Genomic DNA, 13,188 nt, shown 5'->3' with positions numbered 1-13,188 from the left:
CCTTCGTCTCGTTTCACCCTCTTTAACCCTCCTTCGTCTCGTTTCAACCTCTTTAACCCTCCTTCGCCTCGTTTCACTCTGTTTAACCCTCCTTCGTCTCGTTTCACCGCTTAACTCTCTTTCATATCGTTTCACACTCTTTAACCCTCCTTCGTCCATTTCGCCCTCTTTAACCCTCCTTCGTCTCGTTTCGCCCTCTTTAACCCTCCTTCGTCTCGTTTCACCCTCTTTAACCCTCCTTCGTCTGGTTTCGCTCTCTTTCACCCTCCTTCATCTCGTTTCGCTTTCTTTCACCCTACTGTGTCTCGTTTCGCTCTCTTTCAATCCCCTTCGTCTCGCTTCGCTCCCTTTCACCGTCCTTCGTCTCGTTTCGCTCTCTTTCACCCACCTTCGTCTAGTTTCGCTCTCTTTCACCCTCCTTCGTCTCGTTTCGCTCTCTTTCACCCTCCTTCGTCCCGTGTCACTCTCTTTCACCCTCCTTCATCTCGTGTCGCTCTCTTTCACCCTCCTTCATCTCGTTTCGCTCTCTTCAACCCTCCTTCATCTCGTTTCACCCTCTATCACCCTCCTTCGACTCGTTTCACTCTCTTTCACCCTCCTTCGTCTCGTTTCACTCTCTTTCACCCTCCTTCATCTCGTTTCACTCTCTTTCACCCTCCTACATCTCGTTTCACTCTCTTTATCGCTCCTTCGTCTCGTTTCACTCTCTTTCACCCTCCTTCATGTCGTTTCAATCTCTTTCGCCCTCCTTCGTCTCGTTTCACCCTCTATCACCCTGCTTCGACTCGTTTCACACTCTTTCACCTTCCTTCGTCTCGTTTCGCTCCCTTTCACCGTCCTTCGTCTCGTTTCGCTCTCTTTAACCCTCCTTCATCTCGTTTCACTCTCTTTTAGCCTCCTTTGACTCGTTTCACTCTCTTTCACCCTCCTTCGTCCCGTGTCGCTCTCTTTCACCCTCCTTCGACTCGTTTCACTCTCTTTCACCCTCCTTCGTCTCGTTTCACTCTCTTTCACCCTCCTTCATCTCGTTTCGCTCTCTTTCACCCTCCTTCATCTCGTTTCACTCTCTTTCACCCTCCTTCCTGTCGTTTCACTCTCTTTAACCCGACATCATCTCGTTTCACTCTCTTTAACCCTCCTTTGACTCGTTTCACTCTATTTCACCCTCCTTCGTCTCGTTTCACACTCTTTTACCCTCCTTCCTCTCGTTTCACTCTCGTTAACCCTCCCTCGTCTCATATCACCCTCTTTAACCCTCCTTCATCTCGTTTCACTCTCTTTAACTCTCCTTCGTCTCGTCTCACCCTCCTTCATCTCGATTCACCCTCTTTAACCCTCCTTCGTCTCGTTTCGTCCTCTTTAACCTTCCTTCGTCTCGTTTCACCCTCTTTAACCCTCCTTCGTCTCGTTTCAACCTCTTTAACCCTCCTTCGCCTCGTTTCATTCTGTTTAACCCTCCTTCGTCCATTTCGCCCTCTTTAACCCTGCTTCATCTCGTTTCGCCCTCTTTAACGCTCCTTCGTCTATTTTCACCCTCTTTAACACTCCTTCATCTGGTTTTGCTCTCCATTACCCTCCTTCGTCTCGTTTCGTTTTCTTTCACTCTACTTTGTCTCATTTCGCTCTCTTTCACTCCCCTTCGTCTCGTTTCGTTCCCTATCACCGTCCTTCGTCTTGTTTCGCTCTCTTTCACCTTCCTTCATCTCGTTTCGCTCTCTTTCACCCTCCTTCATCTCGTTTCGCTCTCTTTCACCCTCCTTCGTCCCGTGTCGCTCTCTTTCACCCTCCTTCATCTCGTTTCGCTCTCTTTCACCCACTTTCATTTCAGTTCGCTCTCTTACACACGCCTTTGCCTCGTTTCGCTCTCTTTCACCCTCCTTCGTCTCGTCTTGCTCTCTTTCACACTCATTCGTCTCGTATCGCTCTCTTTCAACCTCTTTCGTCTCGTTTCACTCTCTTTCACCCTCCTTCAACTCGTTTCGCTCTCTTTCACCCTCCTTCGTCTCGTTTCACACTCTTTATCCCTCCTTCGTCTCGTTTCACTCTCTTTCACCCTACTTCGTGTCGTTTCAATCTCTTTCACCCTCCTTCGTCTCGTTTCACTTTCTTTCACCCTCCTTCGTGTCATTTTGCTTTCTTTCACCCTTCTTCGTGTCGTTTTGCTCTCTTTCTCCCTCCTTGGTCTCATTTCACTCTCTTTCACCCTCCTTTGTCTCGCTTCACTCTCTTTCACCCTCCTTCATCTCGTTTCACACTCTAACACCCTCCTTCGACTCGTTTCACTCTCTTTCACCTTCCTTCGTCTCGTTTCACCCTCTTTCACCCTCCTTCGTCTCGTTTCACTCTCATTAACCCTCCTTCGTCTCGTTTCACCCTCTTTAACCCTCCTTCATCTCGTTTCACACTCTTTAACCCTCCTTCATCTCGTTTAACTCTCTATAACCCTCCTTTGTCTCGTTTCATTCTCTTTACCCCTCCTTGTATTCGTTTCGCTCTCTTTAACCCTCCTTCGTCTCGTTTCACTCTCTTTTGCCCACCTTCCTCTCCTTTCACTCTCTTTAACCCTACATCATCTCGTTTCACTCTTTAACCCTCCTTTGACTCGTTTCACTCTATTTCACCCTCCTTCGTCTCGTTTCACACTCTTTTACCCTCCTTCCTCTCGTTTCACTCTCGTTAACCCTCCCTCGTCTCATTTCACCCTCTTTAACCCTCCTTCATCTCGTTACACTCTCTTTAACCCTCCTTCGTCTCGTTTCACTCTCTTTAACCCCACTTCATCTCGTTTCACTCTCTTTAACTCTCCTTCGTCTCGTCTCACCCTCCTTCGTCTCGATTCACCCTCTTTAACCCTCCTTCATCTCGTTTCGTCCTCTTTAACCTTCCTTCGTCTCATTTCACCCTCTTTAACCCTCCTTCGTCTCGTTTCAACCTCTTTAACCCTCCTTCGCCTCGTTTCATTCTGTTTAACCCTCCTTCGTCTCGTTTCACTGCTTAACCCTCTTTCATATCGTTTCACACTCTTTAACCCTCCTTCGTCCATTTCGCCCTCTTTAACCCTCCCTCGTCTCGTGTCGCCCTCTTTAACCCTCCTTCGTCTCGTTTCACCCTCTTTAACCCTCCTTCATCTGGTTTAGCTCTCTATCACCCTCCTTCGTCTCGTTTCGTTTTCTTTCACCCTACTTTGTCTCGTCTCGTTTCGCTCTCTTTGAACCTCCTTCGTCCCGCTCTTTTTCACCTGCTTCGTCTCGTTTCGCTCTCTTTCACCCTCCTTCTACTCGTTTCGCTCTCTTTCACCCTCCTTCATCTCGGTTAGCTCTCTTTCACCCTCCTTCATCTCGTTTAGCTCTCTTTCACCCTCCTTCGTCTTGTTTTGCTCTCCTTCACCCTCCTTCATCTCGTTTCGCTCTCTTTCACCCTCCTTCATCTCGTTTCGCCCTCTTTCACCCTCCTTCATCTTGCTTCGCTCTCTTTCACCCTCCTTTGTATCGTTTCGCTCTCTTTCACCTTCCTTCGTCTCGTTTCGCTCTCTTTCACCCTCCTTTGTCTTGTTTCGCTCTCTTTCACCTTCCTTCGCCTCGTTTCACTCTCTTTCTCGCTCCTTCATCTCGTTTTGCTCTCTTTCACCCTCCTTCATCTCGTTTCGCTCTCTTTCACCCTCCTTCGTCTCGGTTCGCTCTCTTTCTCCTTCCTTCGCCTCGTTTCACTCTCTTTCACACTCCTTCGTCTCGTTTCGCTCTCTTCCACTCTCCATCGTCTCGGTTCGCTCTCTTTCTCCTTCCTTCGCCTCGTTTCACTCTCTTTCACACTCCTTCGTCTCGTTTCGCTCTCTTCCACTCTCCTTCGTCTCGTTTCGCTCTGATTCACCCTCCTTCGTCTCGTTTTGCACTCTTTCACCCTCCTTCGTCTCGTTTCGCTCTCTTCCAACCTCCTTCGTCTCGTTTCACCCTCTTTCACCCTCCTTCGTCTCGTTTCGCTCGGTTTGACCCTCCTTCGTCTCGTTTCGCTCTTTTTCACCCTCCTTCACCTCGTTTCGCTCTCTTTCACCCTCCTACATCTCGTTTCGCTCTCTTTCACCCACCTTCGTCTCGTTTCGCTCTCTTTCACACTCCTTCATCTCGTCTCGCTCTCTTTCACCTTCCTTCGTCTCGTTTCGCTCTCTTTCACCCTCCTTTGTCTTGTTTCGCTCTCTTTCACCCTCCTTCATCTTGTTTCGCCCTATTTCACCCTCCTTCGTCTCATTTCACTCTGTTTGACCCTCCTTCGTCTCGTTTCGCTCTCTTTCACCCTCCTTCGCCTCGTTTCGCTCTCTTTCACCCTCCTTCATCTCGTTTCACTCTCTTTCACCCTCCTTCGTTTCGTTTCGCTCTCTTTCAACATCCTTCGCCTCGTTTCGCTCTCTTCCACACACCATCATCTCGTTTCGCCCTCTTTCACCCTCCATCGTCTCGTTTCGCTCTGTTTGACCCTCCTTCGTTTCGTTTCGCTCTCTTTCAACCGCCTTCGCCTCATTTCGCTCTCTTTCACCCTCCTTCATCTCGTTCCACTCTCTTTCACCCTCCTTCATCTCGTTTCGCTATCTCTCACCCTCCTTCGTCTCGTTTCGCTCTCTTCCACCCTCCTTCGTCTCGTTTCGCCCTCTTTCCCCCTTCTTCATCTCGTTTCGCTCTCTTTCACCCTCCTTCGTCTCGTTTCGCTCTCTTTCACCCTCCTTCGTCTCGTTTCGCTCTCTTTCACCTTCCTTCGTCTCGTTTCGCTCTCTTTCCCCCTCCTTTGTCTTGTTTCACTCTCTTTCACCCTCCTTCGTCTCGTTTGCCTCTCTTTCACCCTCCTTCGTCTCGTTTCGCTCTCTTTCACCTTCCTTCAACTCGTTTCGCTCTCTTTCACCCTCCTTCGTCTCGGTTAGCTATCTTTCACCCTCCTTCGTCTCGTTTCGCTCTCTTTCACCCTCCTTCGTCTCATTTTGCTCTCTTTCACCCTCCTTCGACTCGTTTCCCTCTCTTTGACCCTCCTTCGTCTCGTTTCACTCTCTTTTACCCTCCTTCGTCTCGTTTCGCTCTCTTTCACCCTCCTTCGTCTCGTTTCCCTCTCTTTGACCCTCCTTGGTCTCGTTTCGCTCTCTTCTACTCTCCTTGGTCTCGTTTCGCACTCTTTCACCCTTCTTCATCTCGTTTCGCTCTCTTTCACCCACCTTTGTCTCGTTTGACTCTCTTTCACCCTCCTTTGTCTCATTTCGCTCTCTTTCACCTTCCTTCGTCTCGTTTCGCTCTCTTTCATCCTCCTTCGTCTCGTTTCGCTCTCTTTCACCCTCCTTCGTCTCGTTTTGCTCTCTTTCACCCTCCTTCGACTCGTTTCGCTCTGATTCACCCTCCTTCGTCTCGTTTTGCACTCTTTCACCCTCCTTCGTCTCGTTTCGCTCTCTTCCAACCTCCTTCGTCTCGTTTAACCCTTTTTCACCCTCCTTCGTCTCGTTTCGCTCGGTTTGACCCTCCTTCGTCTCGTTTCGCTCTTTTTCACCCTCCTTCACCTCGTTTCGCTCTCTTTCACCCTCCTTCATCTCGTTTCGCTCTCTTTCACCCACCTTCGTCTCGTTTCGCTCTCTTTCACACTCCTTCATCTCGTTTCGCTCTCTTTCACCTTCCTTCGTCTCGTTTCGCTCTCTTTCACCCTCCTTTGTCTTGTTTCGCTCTCTTTCACCCTCCTTCATCTTGTTTCGCCCTATTTCACCCTCCTTCGTCTCATTTCACTCTGTTTGACCCTCCTTCGTCTCGTTTCGCTCTCTTTCACCCTCCTTCGCCTTTTTTCGCTCTCTTTCACCCTCCTTCATCTCGTTTCACTCTCTTTCACCCTCCTTCGTTTCGTTTCGCTCTCTTTCAACATCCTTCGCCTCGTTTCGCTCTCTTCCACACACCATCATCTCGTTTCGCCCTCTTTCACCCTCCTTCGTCTCGTTTCGCTCTGTTTGACCCTCCTTCGTTTCGTTTCGCTCTCTTTCACCCTCCTTCGCCTCATTTCGCTCTCTTTCACCCTCCTTCATCTCGTTCCACTCTCTTTCACCCTCCTTCATCTCGTTTCGCTATCTCTCACCCTCCTTCGTCTCGTTTCGCTCTCTTCCACCCTCCTTCGTCTCGTTTCGCCCTCTTTCCCCCTTCTTCATCTCGTTTCGCTCTCTTTCACCCTCCTTCGTCTCGTTTCGCTCTCTTTCACCGTCCTTCGTCTCGTTTCGCTCTCTTTCACCTTCCTTCGTCTCGTTTCGCTCTCTTTCGCCCTCCTTTGTCTTGTTTCACTCTCTTTCACCCTCCTTCGTCTCGTTTGCCTCTCTTTCACCCTCCTTCGTCTCGTTTCGCTCTCTTTCACCTTCCTTCAACTCGTTTCGCTCTCTTTCACCCTCCTTCGTCTCGGTTAGCTATCTTTCACCCTCCTTCGTCTCGTTTCGCTCTCTTTCACCCTCCTTCGTCTCGTTTTGCTCTCTTTCACCCTCCTTCGACTCGTTTCCCTCTCTTTGACCCTCCTTCGTCTCGTTTCACTCTCTTTTACCCTCCTTCGTCTCGTTTCGCTCTCTTTCACCCTCCTTCGTCTCGTTTCCCTCTCTTTGACCCTCCTTGGTCTCGTTTCGCTCTCTTCTACTCTCCTTGGTCTCGTTTCGCACTCTTTCACCCTTCTTCATCTCGTTTCGCTCTCTTTCACCCACCTTTGTCTCGTTTGACTCTCTTTCACCCTCCTTTGTCTCATTTCGCTCTCTTTCACCTTCCTTCGTCTCGTTTCGCTCTCTTTCATCCTCCTTTGTCTTGTTTCGCTCTCTTTCACCCTCCTTCACCTCGTTTGGCTCTCTTTCACCCTCCTTCGTCTCGTTTCGCTCTCTTTCACCTTCCTTCTACTCGTTTCGCTCTCTTTCACCATCCTTCTTCTCGGTTCGCTCTCTTTCACCTTCCTTCGCCTCGTTTCACTCTCTTTCACCCTCCTTCATCTCGTTTCGCTCTCTTTCACCCTCCTTCATCTCGTTCAACCCTCTTTCACCCTCCTTCGTCTCGTTTCCCTCTCTTTCACCCTGCTTCGTCTCGTTTCGCCCTCTTTGAACCTCCTTCGTCTCGCTCTTTTTCACCTGCTTCGTCTCGTTTCGCTCTCTTTCACCCTCCTTCTACTCGTTTCGCTCTCTTTCACCCTCCTTCATCTCGGTTAGCTCTCTTTCACCCTCCTTCGTCTCGGTTATCTATCTTTCACCCTCCTTCATCTCGTTTCGCTCTCTTTCACCCTCCTTTGTCTCGTTTCACTCTCTTTCACCTTCCTTCGCCTCGTTTCACTCTCTTTCTCCCTTCTTCGTCTCTTTTCGCTCTCTTTCACCCTCCTTCGTCTAGTTTCGCTCTCTTTCACCCTCCTTCATCTCGTTTCGCTCTATTTCACCCTCCTTCATCTCGTTTCGCACTCTTTCACCCTCCTTCGTCTCGTTTCGCTCTCTTTCACCCTCCTTCTACTCGTTTCGCTCTTTTTCACCCTCCTGCATCTCGGTTAGCTCTCTTTCACCCTCCTTCGTCTCGTTTAGCTCACTTTCACCCTCCTTCGTCTTGTTTTGCTCTCCTTCACCCTCCTTCATCTCGTTTCGCTCTCTTCCACCCTCCTTCGTCTCGTTTCGCCCTTTTTCACCCTCCTTTGTCTCGTTTCGCTCCCTTTCACCCTCCTTCGTCTCGTTTCTCTCTCTTTCACCCTCCTTCGTCTCGTTCCACTCTCTTTCACCGTCCTTCGACTCCTTTCGCTCTCTTTCACCCTCCTTCGTCTCGTTTCGCTCTCTTTAACCCTCCTTCATCTCGTTTCACTCTCTTTTAGCCTCCTTTGACTCGTTTCACTCTCTTTCACCCTCCTTCGTCCCGTGTCGCTCTCTTTCACCCTCCTTCGACTCGTTTCACTCTCTTTCACCCTCCTTCGTCTCGTTTCACTCTCTTTCACCCTCCTTCATCTCGTTTCGCTCTCTTTCACCCTCCTTCATCTCGTTTCACTCTCTTTCACCCTCCTTCCTGTCGTTTCACTCTCTTTAACCCGACATCATCTCGTTTCACTCTCTTTAACCCTCCTTTGGCTCGTTTCACTCTATTTCACCCTCCTTCGTCTCGTTTCACACTCTTTTACCCTCCTTCCTCTCGTTTCACTCTCGTTAACCCTCCCTCGTCTCATATCACCCTCTTTAACCCTCCTTCATCTCGTTTCACTCTCTTTAACTCTCCTTCGTCTCGTCTCACCCTCCTTCATCTCGATTCACCCTCTTTAACCCTCCTTCATCTCGTTTCGTCCTCTTTAACCTTCCTTCGTCTCGTTTCACCCTCTTTAACCCTCCTTCGTCTCGTTTCAACCTCTTTAACCCTCCTTCGCCTCGTTTCATTCTGTTTAACCCTCCTTCGTCCATTTCGCCCTCTTTAACCCTGCTTCATCTCGTTTCGCCCTCTTTAACGCTCCTTCGTCTATTTTCACCCTCTTTAACACTCCTTCATCTGGTTTTGCTCTCCATTACCCTCCTTCGTCTCGTTTCGTTTTCTTTCACTCTACTTTGTCTCATTTCGCTCTCTTTCACTCCCCTTCGTCTCGTTTCGTTCCCTATCACCGTCCTTCGTCTTGTTTCGCTCTCTTTCACCTTCCTTCATCTCGTTTCGCTCTCTTTCACCCTCCTTCATCTCGTTTCGCTCTCTTTCACCCTCCTTCGTCCCGTGTCGCTCTCTTTCACCCTCCTTCATCTCGTTTCGCTCTCTTTCACCCACTTTCATTTCAGTTCGCTCTCTTACACACGCCTTTGCCTCGTTTCGCTCTCTTTCACCCTCCTTCGTCTCGTCTTGCTCTCTTTCACACTCATTCGTCTCGTATCGCTCTCTTTCAACCTCTTTCGTCTCGTTTCACTCTCTTTCACCCTCCTTCAACTCGTTTCGCTCTCTTTCACCCTCCTTCGTCTCGTTTCACACTCTTTATCCCTCCTTCGTCTCGTTTCACTCTCTTTCACCCTACTTCGTGTCGTTTCAATCTCTTTCACCCTCCTTCGTCTCGTTTCACTTTCTTTCACCCTCCTTCGTGTCATTTTGCTTTCTTTCACCCTTCTTCGTGTCGTTTTGCTCTCTTTCTCCCTCCTTGGTCTCATTTCACTCTCTTTCACCCTCCTTTGTCTCGTTTCACTCTCTTTCACCCTCCTTTGTCTCGCTTCACTCTCTTTCACCCTCCTTCATCTCGTTTCACACTCTATCACCCTCCTTCGACTCGTTTCACTCTCTTTCACCTTCCTTCGTCTCGTTTCACCCTCTTTCACCCTCCTTCGTCTCGTTTCACTCTCATTAACCCTCCTTCGTCTCGTTTCACCCTCTTTAACCCTCCTTCATCTCGTTTCACACTCTTTAACCCTCCTTCATCTCGTTTAACTCTCTATAACCCTCCTTTGTCTCGTTTCATTCTCTTTACCCCTCCTTGTATTCGTTTCGCTCTCTTTAACCCTCCTTCGTCTCGTTTCACTCTCTTTTGCCCACCTTCCTCTCCTTTCACTCTCTTTAACCCTACATCATCTCGTTTCACTCTTTAACCCTCCTTTGACTCGTTTCACTCTATTTCACCCTCCTTCGTCTCGTTTCACACTCTTTTACCCTCCTTCCTCTCGTTTCACTCTCGTTAACCCTCCCTCGTCTCATTTCACCCTCTTTAACCCTCCTTCATCTCGTTACACTCTCTTTAACCCTCCTTCGTCTCGTTTCACTCTCTTTAACCCCACTTCATCTCGTTTCACTCTCTTTAACTCTCCTTCGTCTCGTCTCACCCTCCTTCGTCTCGATTCACCCTCTTTAACCCTCCTTCATCTCGTTTCGTCCTCTTTAACCTTCCTTCGTCTCATTTCACCCTCTTTAACCCTCCTTCGTCTCGTTTCAACCTCTTTAACCCTCCTTCGCCTCGTTTCATTCTGTTTAACCCTCCTTCGTCTCGTTTCACTGCTTAACCCTCTTTCATATCGTTTCACACTCTTTAACCCTCCTTCGTCCATTTCGCCCTCTTTAACCCTCCCTCGTCTCGTGTCGCCCTCTTTAACCCTCCTTCGTCTCGTTTCACCCTCTTTAACCCTCCTTCATCTGGTTTAGCTCTCTATCACCCTCCTTCGTCTCGTTTCGTTTTCTTTCACCCTACTTTGTCTCGTCTCGTTTCGCTCTCTTTGAACCTCCTTCGTCCCGCTCTTTTTCACCTGCTTCGTCTCGTTTCGCTCTCTTTCACCCTCCTTCTACTCGTTTTGCTCTCTTTCACCCTCATTCATCTCGGTTAGCTCTCTTTCACCCTCCTTCATCTCGTTTAGCTCTCTTTCACCCTCCTTCGTCTTGTTTTGCTCTCCTTCACCCTCCTTCATCTCGTTTCGCTCTCTTTCACCCTCCTTCATCTCGTTTCGCCCTCTTTCACCCTCCTTCATCTTGCTTCGCTCTCTTTCACCCTCCTTTGTATCGTTTCGCTCTCTTTCACCTTCCTTCGTCTCGTTTCGCTCTCTTTCACCCTCCTTTGTCTTGTTTCGCTCTCTTTCACCTTCCTTCGCCTCGTTTCACTCTCTTTCTCGCTCCTTCATCTCGTTTTGCTCTCTTTCACCCTCCTTCATCTCGTTTCGCTCTCTTTCACCCTCCTTCATCTCGGTTCGCTCTCTTTCTCCTTCCTTCGCCTCGTTTCACTCTCTTTCACCCTCCTTCAACTCGTTTCGCTCTCTTTCACCCTCCTTCGTCTCGTTTCACACTCTTTATCCCTCCTTCGTCTCGTTTCACTCTCTTTCACCCTACTTCGTGTCGTTTCAATCTCTTTCACCCTCCTTCGTCTCGTTTCACTTTCTTTCACCCTCCTTCGTGTCATTTTGCTTTCTTTCACCCTTCTTCGTGTCGTTTTGCTCTCTTTCTCCCTCCTTGGTCTCATTTCACTCTCTTTCACCCTCCTTTGTCTCGTTTCACTCTCTTTCACCCTCCTTTGTCTCGCTTCACTCTCTTTCACCCTCCTTCATCTCGTTTCACACTCTATCACCCTCCTTCGACTCGTTTCACTCTCTTTCACCTTCCTTCGTCTCGTTTCACCCTCTTTCACCCTCCTTCGTCTCGTTTCACTCTCATTAACCCTCCTTCGTCTCGTTTCACCCTCTTTAACCCTCCTTCATCTCGTTTCACACTCTTTAACCCTCCTTCATCTCGTTTAACTCTCTATAACCCTCCTTTGTCTCGTTTCATTCTCTTTACCCCTCCTTGTATTCGTTTCGCTCTCTTTAACCCTCCTTCGTCTCGTTTCACTCTCTTTTGCCCACCTTCCTCTCCTTTCACTCTCTTTAACCCTACATCATCTCGTTTCACTCTTTAACCCTCCTTTGACTCGTTTCACTCTATTTCACCCTCCTTCGTCTCGTTTCACACTCTTTTACCCTCCTTCCTCTCGTTTCACTCTCGTTAACCCTCCCTCGTCTCATTTCACCCTCTTTAACCCTCCTTCATCTCGTTACACTCTCTTTAACCCTCCTTCGTCTCGTTTCACTCTCTTTAACCCCACTTCATCTCGTTTCACTCTCTTTAACTCTCCTTCGTCTCGTCTCACCCTCCTTCGTCTCGATTCACCCTCTTTAACCCTCCTTCATCTCGTTTCGTCCTCTTTAAACTTCCTTCGTCTCATTTCACCCTCTTTAACCCTCCTTCGTCTCGTTTCAACCTCTTTAACCCTCCTTCGCCTCGTTTCATTCTGTTTAACCCTCCTTCGTCTCGTTTCACTGCTTAACCCTCTTTCATATCGTTTCACACTCTTTAACCCTCCTTCGTCCATTTCGCCCTCTTTAACCCTCCCTCGTCTCGTGTCGCCCTCTTTAACCCTCCTTCGTCTCGTTGCACCCTCTTTAACCCTCCTTCATCTGGTTTAGCTCTCTATCACCCTCCTTCGTCTCGTTTCGTTTTCTTTCACCCTACTTTGTCTCGTCTCGTTTCGCTCTCTTTGAACCTCCTTCGTCCCGCTCTTTTTCACCTGCTTCGTCTCGTTTCGCTCTCTTTCACCCTCCTTCTACTCGTTTCGCTCTCTTTCACCCTCCTTCACCTCGGTTAGCTCTCTTTCACCCTCCTTCATCTCGTTTAGCTCTCTTTCACCCTCCTTCGTCTTGTTTTGCTCTCCTTCACCCTCCTTCATCTCGTTTCGCTCTCTTTCACCCTCCTTCATCTCGTTTCGCCCTCTTTCACCCTCCTTCATCTTGCTTCGCTCTCTTTCACCCTCCTTTGTATCGTTTCGCTCTCTTTCACCTTCCTTCGTCTCGTTTCGCTCTCTTTCACCCTCCTTTGTCTTGTTTCGCTCTCTTTCACCTTCCTTCGCCTCGTTTCACTCTCTTTCTCGCTCCTTCATCTCGTTTTGCTCTCTTTCACCCTCCTTCATCTCGTTTCGCTCTCTTTCACCCTCCTTCGTCTCGGTTCGCTCTCTTTCTCCTTCCTTCGCCTCGTTTCACTCTCTTTCACACTCCTTCGTCTCGTTTCGCTCTCTTCCACTCTCCATCGTCTCGGTTCGCTCTCTTTCTCCTTCCTTCGCCTCGTTTCACTCTCTTTCACACTCCTTCGTCTCGTTTCGCTCTCTTCCACTCTCCTTCGTCTCGTTTCGCTCTGATTCACCCTCCTTCGTCTCGTTTTGCACTCTTTCACCCTCCTTCGTCTCGTTTCGCTCTCTTCCAACCTCCTTCGTCTCGTTTCACCCTCTTTCACCCTCCTTCGTCTCGTTTCGCTCGGTTTGACCCTCCTTCGTCTCGTTTCGCTCTTTTTCACCCTCCTTCACCTCGTTTCGCTCTCTTTCACCCTCCTTCATCTCGTTTCGCTCTCTTTCACCCACCTTTGTCTCGTTTCGCTCTCTTTCACACTCCTTCATCTCGTTTCGCTCTCTTTCACCTTCCTTCGTCTCGTTTCGCTCTCTTTCACCCTCCTTTGTCTTGTTTCGCTCTCTTTCACCCTCCTTCATCTTGTTTCGCCCTATTTCACCCTCCTTCGTCTCATTTCACTCTGTTTGACCCTCCTTCGTCTCGTTTCGCTCTCTTTCACCCTCCTTCGCCTCGTTTCGCTCTCTTTCACCCTCCTTCATCTCGTTTCACTCTCTTTCACCCTCCTTCGTTTCGTTTCGCTCTCTTTCAACATCCTTCGCCTCGTTTCGCTCTCTTCCACACACCATCATCTCGTTTCGCCCTCTTTCACCCTCCTTCGT

This window comes from Scyliorhinus torazame, chromosome 19, assembly GCF_047496885.1.
Source record: "Scyliorhinus torazame isolate Kashiwa2021f chromosome 19, sScyTor2.1, whole genome shotgun sequence".
NCBI lineage: Eukaryota > Metazoa > Chordata > Chondrichthyes > Carcharhiniformes > Scyliorhinidae > Scyliorhinus > Scyliorhinus torazame.
This window is presented reverse-complemented; position numbering follows the sequence as displayed.